This window comes from Pseudorca crassidens, chromosome 6, assembly GCF_039906515.1.
Source record: "Pseudorca crassidens isolate mPseCra1 chromosome 6, mPseCra1.hap1, whole genome shotgun sequence".
NCBI classification, from domain to species: domain Eukaryota; kingdom Metazoa; phylum Chordata; class Mammalia; order Artiodactyla; family Delphinidae; genus Pseudorca; species Pseudorca crassidens.
Genome location: NC_090301.1, coordinates 82,042,547 through 82,055,728, shown reverse-complemented (window position 1 = coordinate 82,055,728; position 13,182 = coordinate 82,042,547). Strand labels below are relative to the sequence as shown.

At 38.2% G+C, this 13,182-nt stretch overlaps 1 pseudogene; it reads left to right on the top strand.

Annotated features, from left to right (window-relative positions):
• Positions 1 to 6,800: 6,800 nt before the first annotated feature.
• On the top strand, positions 6,801 to 7,236 carry LOC137225875 (large ribosomal subunit protein uL24 pseudogene; annotated as a pseudogene).
• Positions 7,237 to 13,182: the final 5,946 nt, after the last annotated feature.

Sequence of the window (13,182 nt, the reverse complement as noted above, 5' to 3'; positions counted from 1 at the left end):
TTATTATGTACGGCACGGAATGCAGTTGGGGAAATTGCAGGGGTGTGTGTGTGTGTGTGTGTGTGTGTGTGTGTGTGTGTGTGTGTGAATACACGTGTCTATTTGCTTTTGAGTTGTATTCTAAAATAAGGATTCAGTATAAAATTGACGACAGTAGTCTTTCATCAAAGTCCTATTTCCTTAAAGCCTGCCTCATGTCTCATTTATTAACGGAACACAAAGGTAAAAGGTAATTACAAAATAATTACACTAGTGGACATCAAAATAAGATGTTTCAAAGAGAAGGACCTAATAAATATCTGCTAAGAAAGTTCCAGGGACTATATCAGTTAGGATGCTTCTAGTTACAAACAACAGAAAAACCAATGCAAACTTGCAGAAACAATAAAGCAAATTTATTGGCCCAAATAACTAATAGTTCAAAGGATGGGAGAGATTCAGGTGCAAATGACCAGAGTTCCAAATGATTTGGCTGCAGTTGTGTAGTTCTTCCTTCTTTGATTGTTGGCTCTGTCCTTAGGCTAGCTTCTTTCCAGGTTGTAAAATTTCAGCTCACAGCAACCAGGGTTCTTTCCCATTCACACCTCCCAAGAAAGGGCATGCTCTCCCCCAGCCAAAGAATAAAAGTCCTGAGCTTCATTTTGATTGGCCCAATTTGGGCCACTCTTGAATCACCTGTAGTGGCAAGAAGGAAAGACCAACCAAGGCATATGCCTGGCACACACTGATACAACTCCATAGGTTTTTAAAATATTGGAGTGCTTCTAAACCAGGTGATAAGAAGCCAATGCTCTAAGTCTCCCAGATGTTCCTCACTGCATCAGCCTGAATCCCTCTGATCCGTCTTTATCCAGCAAGTAAAGAGTTAACATCTGCAAAGCAGGAATCCATTTGGACCCAGCTCCAGCAATGCAGGAGGCATCTCTTCTGTTTGGATGGATCATGCCTTCGTTGTTAAACATGAATATATTCCCATCCTGCAACTGGGGGTAGGATCAGTTCCATTGTATTAGTTTCCTAGGGCTGCCATAACAAAGTACCAGAAACTGGGCGACTTAAGACAACAAAAATTTGTTCTCTTATCATCCTGAAGGCTGGAAGTCCAAAATCAAGGTGTTTGCTGAGCCATGCTCTCTCCGAAGACTCTAAGAAAGAATCCCTCCTTGCTTCTTCTAGCTTCTGGTGGTTGCTGGCAGTCCTTGGTGTTCCTTGGTTTGTGGCAGCATAACTCCAATCCCTGCCTGTGTCTTCCCATGGTGATTTTCTATGCGTCTGTGTCTAAATTTCCCTCTTCTTATAATGACACCAATCACTGGATTAGGGACCACCCTAATCCAGCATGACCTCATCTTAACTTGATTATATCTGCAAAGATCCTATTTCCACATAAGTCACATTCTATAGGTTCCAGGTGGACATGAATTTGGGGGGACACTATTCAACCCAGCACCCCCCTACCAAGTGGGATGACTGCTCTGTGATGGGAAAGCATTAAAGTGATGTTGGGGAAGTTGCCACAGTGTCCACTCTAGATGCTGGACCCTCTGGGCCTCAGCTCTCTTCATGTACCTGGTTATAGTCTACAGCAGTATAGTTGACCTGGCATTTCAGACTTTATTTGTACCTTCTAAGCTGGCTCTTATACTGCCTAATCTCATTTTCAACTCTAAGGCCTAAGTCCATGGACTTCAAAAATTCATGTGGAGTAAGGGTCTGGCAGAGTCCTTAAGTCCGCATTGCCAGTCCAAGCATTATCAATAGAGTGAATAAACAATATATCTCACTTATGTGTTCAAATGCTTGTAGCTGTGATTAATTTTAAAAAATTCACTTAAAATCTTCCTGCATTTATAATACCTCTTTGTCATTATGTATGTTCTCTATCAACAGATAATAAATGCAACTACTGTTGTACTTTAGCACACAGGCCTTTATTAGAAGGACCATGAGTAAATTGGGATATGTCTGACTGCTGTCACAAAGGCCAAGAAACAATAGCTCAAACAAATAGACATTGATTTCTTTCTCTTGTAGGAGCTAGAGCATAAACAGTCCAGGGCTTATATAGCAGCTCTGTGGTCTTGAGGACCTAGACACTTACTACTTTGTTCTACCATTCTCAAGTCATGGCTTTCATCCCTGGTCTAAGATGGCTTTTGCAGCTCTCACCAGTGTGGCTGCATTCTGCTCACATACCATTTTTCGGACCCTAAAACATATGGCCAAAACGTAGCAGCAAGAGTGACTGGGAAATGTGGTCTTTATCTGAGCAGGCTTGTGCCCAGCTAAATGTTGAGAGTTCTATTACTAAAGAAAGAAGGAGAAAATCAATATTAGGGAAGAGTTAGCAGTCCTTGACAAAAGCTACATGCATTTAGGAGAAAGTAATGGATATTTACAAATGATTGGCATATTCCTAATAGATTATGATGTTTGTTCTAAGATAATTTTCAATATAACTTTACACATCCTGAATATTATAATTTTGTGACATGTTTTCTGTAGACTCTACCTCATCTTACTGACTCTACTTATATAGTTGAACTGAATATGTTCACGAGGTGTCTGTAGTGAGAAAGTTTTAGAGTCATAAAGAGAATTGTTGCAAATATTGAGGTTAACAGGAAACAGTATATGGAAGGGGGAAAATTACAATTTAGGAAGTGACTATTTTGCTAGAATGAGAATTTTAACTATCTCTAATGACAAGTTATCCAATTACAGATCTTCCTCAACTTACAATGGGGTTATGTCCCAATAAACCCATCATATGTTGAAAATATCATAAATCGAAAATGCATTAATACACCTACTGAACATCATAACTTAGCCTACCCTAACTTAAATGTGGTCAGAACACCTGTATTAGCCTAAAGTTCAGCAAAATCATCTAACACAGAGCCTATTTTATAATCAAGTGTTGAATATCTCGTGTAATTTATTGAATACTATACTGAAAGTGAAAAAATGGTTCTATGGGTACAGGATGGTCATAAGTGTATCAGTTGTTTCCCGTCTTGATTATGTGGCTGACTGGGAGCAACAGCTAACCGCCCAGCATCAGGAAGGAAGATAGTACCACATATCCCTAGCCTGGGAAAAGATCAAAATTCAAAATCTGAAGGTTCAGTTTCTACTGAATGCATGTCTTTCTCACCATCGTAAAAGTAGAAAAATTCTAAGTCAAACAATTGTAAGTTGAGGACCATCTGTACAACTAATAAGAAGAAAAGTTTGAAAACAAACTACGCAGTGCCATAGCCAAGCGAGACTTTGTATAGCTTAAACCTGGTACCCAGCTTAGAAGCAGACGCTTCTCATATGGGAAGAGGCATGTCAAGGCCTTTATAAATACTGAATAACAAATATAAGCAGAGCTTTATCAAAACAAAACAATCAAATAGGACAATGATGCCAAATAAAGGAAGAAAGGGGAAAATAAGGTGAGCTTTTTTTTTAAAGACTTAACATTGAAGGAGTGGGAATCTATCATTCCATTCATGATGGTTCAAAGTTCTTAATGGTGCCAAAATTCTCATAATCCTCTGACTTTTCCCAGAAACTTATTATAAACTTTCTTATGGAGATAAGTGTACTGGATGGTTTCATTTTGTCTCTCCATCCACTCTCCATCCTTCCTGACCTGATCTGTGCCCCAGGAGGCTGACTTGTATGGACCACATCTCTAGATTTGCTTGCCCTCTGGTTTCCCGCTGCATCCCACCAATGAGAGGCTCCAACAGGACATCAGGAAATGGAAGGATGGTGAGGCTGAGTATTTATTCTTCTGCTTCCCTCCATGCCAGACTGCAGGTTAGCAGTGCCTGTGTTCCTCTGCTGAAGGCCACAGCTACTGTCAGCTGATCCTCTCCTGCAGCTGCAGCACAGCTGCCTTCCCTGCTCCCTGGGCCTATAGAAGGTCTAGCCAGGCCCCTCTTACCGGTTCAACCCTACCTACACCTTTAGAGATAGTTCATTCCTTAAATTCTCCTCAGTTGCTCCTTCCAAGTGAGCCCTCTGTTTCAGGGATACTGAGTGATAAAATAAGGAAGAAATGACTCACTCACTGAAAAACTAGCCCTGCTAATCCAGTGGATAATAAGCCATTCTCGATTTTGAAATTCTCTCCTTTCTACAAATTCATATTCTCTTTAGAAACCTGCACCAAGGCTTGTCGCTAACATAAACCATTTCTAAACCAGCTGCATGGTTCTACTTCCTAGAAACACTGGCCATCACTTTCCAGTCCTGTTCATTACCCCACTTTTCTACTTTTGGTGTATTTATAAGCCATTTCTAAATTTACTGATGCTTGCTGTAGACTTTTTTTTTTTTAGGGGTTTTAGTATCTCCAGTGTGGAGATGACTTTTTAAAATCTACTTTCTGTACAAATTCCGCGACCATTTCTAGTATTATATGCTTCTTAAGCAAGAGATATGCAATATTTGTTATTCCAGGAAGCCAATACCTCACTCTCTTAGGGTTTGAATTGGGAAGCAAGGTGGAATATAGGTAATTTTCCTCAAAATATATTCCCCTACACTTTCACTACAAGCAACATACTTACAAATCAGATAGTTCCTCCTCATCTCCAGCACCTCGTAATGCTAGAGGGGCCCAGGGCTTCATCTCTTGTCTACATACACTCTTCCTCTGGTAGCTCTCATCTAGTCCCATGACTTTATAGGCCCAATGAACATTTCTACTTCTAAGCCTAATAGGCATTTTAATCTTAAATGTTTCCAATCCAAACTTCTGATCTCCATATTTACCTCCATTCCAAATGTGTTCATGTTGCAGTTTTTCCCTCTCAGTGACTAGCAACTAGCCCCAGTTTCTTGGGCCAAAAATTTTGGAGTCACCTTTTACTTATCTTTCTTTCCCCACTCCCTACAATAATCCTTCAAGAAGTCATATCAACCCTATATGCAAAAATACATCCAGATTCTAATTACTTCTCACTGCCTCCTCTGCCACCTACCACTCTGGTCCAGGCCCCTGCAATTCACTGTAACAGCCTCCTCACTGGTCTCCCCTGCCTCTGACCTAGTCCTTCTAATAGTCTTTTCTCAACAGAGCAGCCTGAGTGCTTTCTTTTAAAATATTAGATCATGCCATTTTTCTGTTCAAACCTCTCTACTGGATCCACTTTCACTCAGAGTGATACCAAAAGTCCTTACATATAGCCTAGAAGGTTCCTCATGATATAGCCTCTGCTATCTGACCACATCTCCTACTTCACTCTAGACACACTGACCTCCTTGCCTCAGGGTAATGTACCTACCATCCCCTTATGGACCTTAAACAATAGACCGCCAGTTATTTCTCCAGCAAAAATGGGTTTATTCAGGATCAACAAAGAATAGCAATTCAGGGTCTGCAACTGTGGTGAGCCACATGCAAGTTCCCCCAAGAAGGAGAGAAGAATTCTTTTATAGGAGGGAAAAGGAAGTTGGGAGGGCTATAGTAAACAAAGAGTCCATTGGAGGAATTGAGATTTTGAAGTTATAGTGGCTTTTCATTGAATGAGTTGTGACAGTCTTTCCTTGGCTGAGCTCTTGCCAGGCTAAAGGAAATTTTCCTCTTCCTGTTGGGCTCTGCTATCATGGTAGGGCATGAGAGCAGCCCCTTGACATTTAAAATAGAAAACTGAAGAGGGAAGAGATATGGGAACATATGTATATGTATATCTGATTCACTTTGTTATAAAGCAGAAACTAACACACCATTATAAAGCAATTATACCCCAATAAAGATGTTAAAAAAATATAAAAATAAATAAATAAACAATAAATAAATAATAAACAAATTGAATAAAATAGAAAACTGTGTTTTAATTGAGCTTACTGTTTATTAACTTTTACACCCTCTTCCCCTAGGTAGATACACAGCTTACTCTCTAACCTCTTTTAAGTCTCCACTCAAGCATTACCTGCTCAGGGCACAACCCCCTTTCCAATGCAGTTATCATCATTTGACATATATTTTGCATGTTTATTTTGTTTATTGTCTGTCTTCCCCATAAGAATGCAAAATCTTGTATAAATTTAATATTTGTTAAATATTCACCACATATTCCCACCTTTTAAACCTGTGCCTGGCATAAAGACAGTGTACAACAAATATTTGATGAATGAATGAAATTATATATACATATATTTATTTTTTAAACATAAATCCTTTCACAAAAATAAATAAGCATTAGAATACCTCAAATAAATTTTAAGAAATCTCATGTGTACAAAGTGTTACTCATGTGTTAGGCTCTGGGTAGTACTTTACAAGTGTGATGTCAGTGAATTTTCATAGCAGATCCTATGTGCAATCACATAAGACCTGTGGTCTTATGGTAATAAGACCAATTCTTATTACAACCAACTTACATGTGACATGTAATATAACTAGTTTAAGAAGTGAAAAATCAGTACATGGGGAATACACGTTCAGACCCTGACATGTCTGACTCCAGAGGCCATTCTCTTCCTAATATGTCTAAAACATGCCTCTTTAAACTTAGAAAGAAAGTTACCACCAGCAACAGCAACAAAAAAGATTAAACCAAACCTTAATTTTAAAAGGGGCAACTAAATGCCTGACTAGGATTCCAAGTGTGTGAAAATTATAAATCCCAGCTTTTCAGAGGAAAAATATTGAGTAGGTCAGGCAAAAGGCTGACCAGAGATTAGAAAGGCAGAACTGCACACTCAAACAAATGAAGAGATTACAGTTAGAGAAACTTCTCTGAAAACTCCATCTTCTCTTCCCTGTTGTGGTCATTACCGAAGCAGCAACAGCCAAAATGAAGTTCAATCCCTTTGTGACTTGTGACCAGAGGAAGAACCATAAAAGCATTTCAACTCACTTTCCCACTTTCGCAGGAAGATTATGTCTTTCCCTCTTTCCAAAGAGCTGAGACAGAAGTACAATGTCCAACCCATGTCCATCTGAAAGGATGATGACGTTCAGGTTGTGTGAGGACACTACAAAGGTCAGCAAATTGGCAAAGCAGTTCAAGTTTACAGGAAGAAATGTATCATCTACACTGAACGTGTGCAGCAGGAGAAGCCAGTGGCACAACTGTCCGTGTGGGCATTCAACCCAGCAAGGTGATTATCAACAGGCTAAAAGTGAACAAAGGTTGCAAAAAGATCTCTGGATGAAAAGCCAAATCTTGCCAAGTAGGAGAGGAAAAGGGCTTAAAAAGGGAAGAAACAATTGAGAAGATGTGGGAATAAAGTAATTTATATACAATACCTGCTAAAATGAAAAAAAAAAAACCAACAACTCCCTAACCCTACCAGCTGCCCCATACTCCCACTGTGCAAAAGGATGAGAAATTGTTTCAAGTTCTTGCTTGTTGATTTGCTATCAGTTTGGGCCAAAAGACTGAGATAATCAAAGACTTCCAGGAATAAAATTAGGGACCTTTTTATTAAAGTGTTCTCTTAAAGTGTTTTGGTCAATCATAAAATAGTAGAGAAGGCCTTCCTTTGCCCTTTTGCTGGCCATGTGAAGAAACATGGGCTTATCTCTACCTCTGCCCTTCTCCAAGTCTTATTCTTTTCTCTGAAACATGCACTATGTTTGAAAACCACTATGTTTTAAAAATAATCCAGAAAAAAGACAAAGAGAGGGTAAAAGTCATAGCACACCCCAGAGACAAGGAAATGTTCTTGAGAAGCATTTGCACATAGGTACCTGAAACTTTGCAAAACCACATCAATAAAAGAAAAGGTTACATGAATGACTATTGAATATTGAAACTTAAGTATATTAGCAAATCAAATGGCCTGTGAAATAAGTGAAAACATTTTCTAACATCCCGTATGGTCTCTACATAAACAGGTTCTAAAAGGACATTTATATAAGTAATTCACACTTGAAACCAAAAGAAGCCCCCTATTTTTTTTTTAACATCTTTATTGGAGTATAATTGCTTTCCAATGGTGTGTTAGTTTCTGCTTTATAACAAAGTGAATCAGTTATACATATGCATATGTTACCATATCTCTTCCCTCTTGGGTCTCCCTCCCTCCCACCCTCCCTATCCCACCCCTCTAGGTGGTCACAAAGCACCGAGCTGATCTCCCTGTGCTATGCGGCTGCTTCCCACTAGCTATCTATTTTACGTTTGGTAGTGTATATATGTCCATGCCACTCTCTCACTTTGTCACAGCTTACCCTTCCTCCTCCCCATATTCTCAAGTCCATTTTCTAGTAAGTCTGTGTCTTTATTCCCATCTTACCCCTAGGTTCTTCATGACTTTTTTTTTTTCTTAGATTCCATATATACGTGTTAGCATACAGTTTTTATTTTTCTCTTTCTGACTTACTTCACTCTGTATGACAGACTCTAGGTCCATCCACCTCACTACAAAGAACTCAATTTTGCTTCTTTCTATGGCTGAGTAATATTCCATTGTATATATGTGCCACATCTTCTTTATCCATTCATCCGATGATGGACACTTAGGTTGCTTCCTTGTCCTGGGTATTGTAAATAGAGCTGCAAAGAACATTTTGGTACATGACTCTTTTTGAATTATGGTTTTCTCAGGGTATATGCCCAGTAGTGGGATTGCTGGGTCATATGGTAGTTCTATTTGTAGTTTTTTAAGGAACCTCCATACTGTTCTCCATAGTGGCTGTATCAATTTACATTCCCACCAGCAGTGCAAGAGTGTTCCCTTTTCTGCACACCCTCTCCAGCATTTATTGTTTCTAGATTTTTTGATGATGGCCATTCTGACCGGTGTGAGATGATATCTCATTGTAGTTTTGATTTGCATGATGAGAATATTCCAAGTGCCAGCATCTCTCAGTGCACACAGAATAGTGACTTAAGATGTCAGTTCTTCATGTTATTTGTTCTGAAGTTTCACTGGTTTTATTTTAGAAGTAATGTCTCAGAGAAAACTGAAATTTATATAAAACTTATTTAGGATTTTAAAAGCATTTTATATCTTGGCTTTATTTTTAGAGAATTTTGTAGACGAGAGGTAAAATATTGAGATTCAACCAAAGCAGAAACAAGGCAATAAAGTTGAATTTACTAGACCAAATCAGGATTTCAGTGCCAACAGGTACAAATCTACACATTCACAATCTTTGGTTCCTCTATTGCACGTCTTTTATATTCATTGACACACAGCCCAGTATGACTGTGTATATTTTTTCTAATATGGACAACTTGTGATGTACCTCAAATGAGAAGATTCTTCAACACACCAAATTTCATGTTATTATGGCTAGCTCAGTACTAAGACTTGGGTGACAGCTGCAGCTCTCCAGAAACTAGCACTAAAAGGTGCTAATATCCTAGCAAGCACTTTAAGAAGACCTTAAGTTGTATATATCTAATCTAAGGTTGAACATTGTATATATATAAAAAAAAAAGTTAGCAGGAATTCAGCAACCAGAAGTCTGTGTTTCCTAGCAAAAGACAGTTGGACAATTCCTCTAAAAGATAGCAAGCTATTACTCAAAAGTCAAACATTTGCTTCTCCATTTACTAGTGAAAATTGCATTCTGTTATCAAATAAAATAAGTGTTATTATTAAAAATTACATGCCCATCACTAAATGGTTGAGTTCACCTACATATTTGGGTTAACATATCAAACAGAAAACAGGCTTGGCCACAAAGTCAATGAAAGTCAAATAAAAGGCCAGACTAAACAGATGAGACACCATGTCCTGAAGATCAACAGAGGATATCATTGTTAGGTGAGGAGGGTTTAGTAACTTCAGCAAGGAGGATTTTCTGTGCCCATCACAAACTAAGCAACTCATTTAGGCTACTTAACCACAAATTCTACTGCAAGACTGATGGACAGTTAGTTGCATTCAACTGGATTTTTTTCTTTGCCATATTGTATTAGAGTTAAACTCCATTGAACCTTACATGGATATCCTAGAGATATCTTTGAAATTTTTGGTAATAACAATGGTGGTAACAAATAGGTAGCTTTATATTAGTTAATTTTTCAATACAAGTTATATTTACATGTAACATGTGATGACAATTATGATAACTGAGATTAAGATAATAATGGGGGCTTCCCTGGTGGCGCAGTGGTTGAGAGTCCGCCTGCCGATGCAGGGGACACGGGTTCGTGCCCTGGTCTGGGAGGATCCCACATGCCGTGGAGCGGCTGGGCCCGTGAGCCACGGCCACTGAGCCTGCGTGTCCAGAGCCTGTGCTCCACAACGGGAGAGGCCACAACAGTGAGAGGCCCGCGTACCGCAAACCACCCCCCCAAACAAAAAACAAAACAAAACAAAAAGATAATAATGAATTATTTGTTTGAAAACAATCCTTATTCCAGTAAATTCTTCCTAAAACGATCCTACAGCTTTTGAATAGTGGGCATTACCTGGTCTGGTCTAGAGTATCAAAGAGTCCATAATGTGTCCATATTTGTCATTCTTGAGATTTGTCAGAAGGAACTTCCATGCACTAAACTGAAAAGCCCAATTTCTCCTTCTCCACAGCATCCATTAGGATTCATCCAGCTAAGTATTATGATTATATACCTAGAAAACTCAAGAGATTCAACCAAAAAGCTATTTAGCAAGGTAGTGGGGCACAAAATTAATACACAAAAGACAACAAATGGCATGAATATATAATGGATTCAAGTACTCATTTAAAAAAAGAAAAAAGATGAAAGGCACATTAATAAACTTAATAAGAAATGTTAAAACACTACTGGAGGGCTTCCCTGGTGGCACAGTGGTTGAGAGTCCGCCTGCCGATGCAGGGGACGCGGGTTCGTGCCCAGGTCCGGGAAGATCCCACATGCCGCGAAGCGGCTGCGCCCGTGAGCCATGGCCGCTGAGCCTGCGCGTCCGGAGCCTGTGCTCCGCAACAGGAGAGGCCACGGCAGTGAGAGCCCCACATACCGCAAAACAAACAAACAAACAAACAAAAAACACTACTGGAAAACATATAAGAAATTTTGTACAAAGGGAAGATGTACCTAGTTGGTAAATACCAAAAAGATGACAATTCTTTCTGAGTTAATTTATAATTTCAACATGAGCCCAATAAGAAAAATATTGACAGTGGGGTTTTTGAAACAAGGCAAAGTGATCATAAAGTTTATATGGAAAAATAATTAATCAAAAATAGGCAGAAAAACTGAGGGGAAAAAAGGGCAATGAGGGCAAATTAGCACTATCAGATATTAAAACATAAAAACCTGGACACAAATAGTGTGGTACTGGTTCATCATTAGATAAAATGACTAATAGAATATTATACAAAGTCCAGAAATAATTCCAAATGCATACCGCAATTCAATATATGAAAAATATAGCATTTCAAATCAGCGGTGAAGAGGTAAACACCTCACTAAATGATGGCAGACTACCTGTGGAAAAAAGATGTTGGATTCATACCACACACCATACTCTAGTACAACCAGGATACATTTCAAATGAATGAAAGATGTTCATACAAAATAGAGCGTATAAGTATTAGAAGAAGTCACAGGAAGTTCCTTTTTAGTATTTCAGTGGAGACGGTCCTTATAACTCAAAATCTAGAATCCATGAAAGAAAATAATAAATTTAATGACATATAAAACTATAAACAAAGTCAAAAGGTAAGTTACAAACTGAGAAACTCATCACAGATAAATTCTAATCTCCCTAACATATGAAGAACTACTAGATACCAATAAAAGACCAACCATATAATAGAAAGATAGGCAGAGATATATATATATTCAAGTCATAGAAAGAAAATCTAAATAGCCTGTAAACATAAGTAGATGATCAAGTCCACTCGTAAGAAAAGAAATACATACTAAAATTACACTGATATCACTTTTCAGATTGGCAATGGTCTAAGAGCTTGATAATACATTTTATTGCTTATAGGAAAACAGGCCCTCTCATACATTAGGGAGAGTTGAAATTGGTACAACTCTGATGAAAGAAAATTTTGCAAGGTTTATTGAAACTGCATATACCCATTGACTCACAATTGCACTTCTAGGAATTTATCCTACAGATATATTTGCCCATATGTGAAATGACATTATGTGTAACATTATCCAGGCCTGTATTGCTTGAAATAAAAACTAGAAACAACTCACATGCTCATCAATAGGAGAATGGTTAAAAAGTCATTGAACATTTACAGTGTAAAGTACTGCACAGTGGCTTTAAAAAAAGTGAGGATCTCTCTAGTATTGATCATTGATCTGTAGATGTATTGTTAAAGGCAAAAAAAAATAGTAATCGATAAAACAGGATACGTTGTATGCTACTTTTTTAAAAAAAGATGTATAAAGAAACTCTGCAAGAACATATAAGAAAATAATAACTGATTATGGCACTCTCTGTATGTGTGTGTGAGAGAGCTATGTAAATGGTGGACAGGGTGAGAGCAAAACTTTTCACTGTGTTCCTTTTTACATATTTTGAAAATTTTGAACTATGTGAACATATGACATTTTAGGGTACAGGACAGGGAAAGACTGTGCCACCCCAGAGAAGCTATTCCTTTAGGGCCCTAGTCATAAGCAACCATTCGCTGCTGGGGAGAGTGAAAGGTCAGTTAAAACTATCTTCTAGCAACAGTAAACAAATGTGACTACATCAAACTAAAAAACTTTTGCACAGCAAAAGAAACCATCAACAAAACAAAAAGGCAACCTATTGAATGAGAGAAGATAATTGCAAACAATATATCCTGTAAGGGATTGATATCCAAAATATATACAGAACTGATACAGCTCAATATCAAAAAAAAACAAAAACAAAAAACAAAACCCAATTGAAAAATGGGCAGAGGACCTGAATAAACATTTTCCCAAAGAAGACAGACAGATGGTCAACAGGCACATGAAAAGATACTCAACATTACTAATAATCATGGAAATACGAACGAAACCTACAATGAGATAGCACTTCACACCTTAACACTGCACTCATCAGAATGGCTATTATCAAAAAGACAACAAATAACAATTATTGGGGAGGATGTGAAGAAAAGGGAAACCTAATGCACTGTTGGTGGGAATGTAAGTTAGTGTGGCCTCTATGGAAAACAGTACTGAGTTGTATTAAAAATATGACTATCATATCATCCAGCAATTCCAGCTCTTGGTATTTATCTGAAGAAAACAAAAACACTAATTCAAAAAGATATGTACTCCCATGTTCATTGCA